The sequence below is a fragment of the Ursus americanus genome, chromosome 10, assembly GCF_024610735.1.
Source record: "Ursus americanus isolate L20-20 chromosome 10, mUrsAme1.1.p, whole genome shotgun sequence".
NCBI classification, from domain to species: domain Eukaryota; kingdom Metazoa; phylum Chordata; class Mammalia; order Carnivora; family Ursidae; genus Ursus; species Ursus americanus.
Genome location: NC_142136.1, coordinates 24,839,030 through 24,841,242, shown reverse-complemented (window position 1 = coordinate 24,841,242; position 2,213 = coordinate 24,839,030). Strand labels below are relative to the sequence as shown.

General features: G+C 37.6%; 1 pseudogene; it reads right to left on the bottom strand.

Moving 5' to 3' along the window:
* Positions 1-344: 344 nt before the first annotated feature.
* LOC123801152 (eukaryotic translation initiation factor 3 subunit E pseudogene) lies at positions 345-1,654 on the bottom strand (annotated as a pseudogene).
* Between the last annotated feature and the right edge of the window lie 559 nt (positions 1,655-2,213).

Genomic DNA, 2,213 nt, shown 5'->3' with positions numbered 1-2,213 from the left:
TTCCTTTCCTTGCCTGAATCATGCTTTAAAAAAATCAACCTATGTTATTCTAAAATAGAGAAATTGACATCAAGTTGTTTTCTTTAAATCCCAGGAATTTAATAGAAAGTGTGAACCATTATCAGCATGCTGTTCAAATATTAATATTTGTAGTCCTAAATAATCACGAATCATACTGCATGTTTTACTATCTTCTTATTTTAATGTAACAGCCAATTTTATTCAGATTTCCCAAAATTCATATTCAATATATTGTTTCTAAAATGTATGTCATCCTTTATATAATGGTTTCATTATTTCATCTTTATTTTACAGATTTTTTTCATCTTGTCTTTACACATTTTCTAGTAGAAGTCAGAGTCCTGAGCTGCCCAGTTAGAAGCCTCTAACCTACTTTTCTGATTAAGTTTCCTCTCAATATTCATGGCCAACATCTGGTGTTTAAATGAAAGGCTTTTGGTCTTTTCAATCACTTGCTGATAGGGTGAGACTGCATTGTTAACCGTAACCACGTGGCTTAATTTAGAATCAATCTTGGCATCCAGTCTTGCATTCTAATCAAATTGACAATCCACTTTTCAACTTTTTCCAGAGTCCTGTTCAATCTGTCTGCCAACATGTTAATGGTGATACACAGGTGGGTGTTACAAGAAGTCTCAAATATGGAGAGACAAGCATTTTTAGTGAAATTCTCAGGACCACCCACCAAGAAATCATTCACAAGAACTGATTCACATTCCCTCAGCTTTTTCCAAGACCCATGAAAGTCCAAGCTAACATATAAGCATTCACCACATTCTGTAATTGGGTCTTTATATGTGTAAGACTCTGTTGAATAACTTTAACCAGATCTTTTAGTACCTGCCGGCGTTTTTGAACATCTTTGTTTATAATGATGACTGTAGTCAAAATAGTGCAGAATATGTTGATATACTATCTGAATTGCATTAGGATATGGTGGCTGGTAAAGGAAGAGATTGGGGGTGGTCGAAGAAAACCAGCAGAGACCAGTGGATGAGCCATGTTTGCTGCTGAAGAGAACAAAGTGGAGAACTCACAGAATTGTTATCCTTGGTCTCTTAACCATGTAAGGTCTTCCAGAGCTGCAGCCCAATTCTACATTAAGACTTCAGAGGCCAGTTTTCCCCTGAGGGAACTCAGAGCATTTCTGTTTGTTATTGGGATCAACACTCTAAAGAAGTAAAGATATTCTGTTGCTCCAGAGTAACTCCCACATTCATATTGGAATTTTGCATACCTTTAGAGTGTATCTAAATATTCCTGCCTAAAACCACACCTGTCCACCAGGTAGTCAAACAGTATCTGGCCATCTCTGGTTGACTGCGTCTGCATTGTAGTTTCTGGATCTTCACATGTCTTCACAGTTGATTCCATTTGCCTGAAGTTATTTCAGTTGTGCAACAACTGTGGCACTTTTTTTCATTCAAAGCATATGGAGTATCATCAAAATAAAGGTTTCTGTATACATCCATAACAAAGTCAACCATGCTGGTATCACTAAGAAGATCCAATTTCCCTTGTAATAATTCTTTTTCATTATATATCTCTCTATGGAGAGAAGCTTAAGCAGTGGAAAAACTAGATGCCCATCCAAAAAGTGTGTGATAGAAATAGTCAAGTCGTACTCCACCATCTTGCCAAGGATAAGGTTTCTTCTACCTTCTTGACATAGGCACAGGAAAGACTCACAAATTCAACAAATCTAAAATAACTTTTATTTACAGTGGAGGACAGACTTTAGGGTGACCTCCATGATCTCGGTTTCCTGGTATTCACACTCTTGTATAATCCTTCCCCTTCAGTGCCAGAAGACATGTGACTTGCTGGAAACAATAAAATATTGCAAAGGTGATAAGATCCTTGTGATTATACTTACAAAAGATTGCTAAGATTGTGGTACCCATCTGGCTAGCATCTCTCTCTCTTGCTCTCACTCTCTCTCTTACTTCCCATGTCCCTCTCCCTGTCTCTTTCCATTACTGGTTTTGAAGTGGCAAGCTGCCATGTGTCTTATAGATACAAGAAAATAAATTATTCCAACAACTTGAGAAAGCTCAGAGGTGGATTTCTTACCAGTTAAGCCTCTGAAAAAGAAGGTAGTCTGGCTAATGCCTCGATTGCAGCCTTGTGAGCCCTGAAGAAGATAACCAGTTAAACCTTGTTTGGACTCCTGAGCTACAAAAACTGTGAAA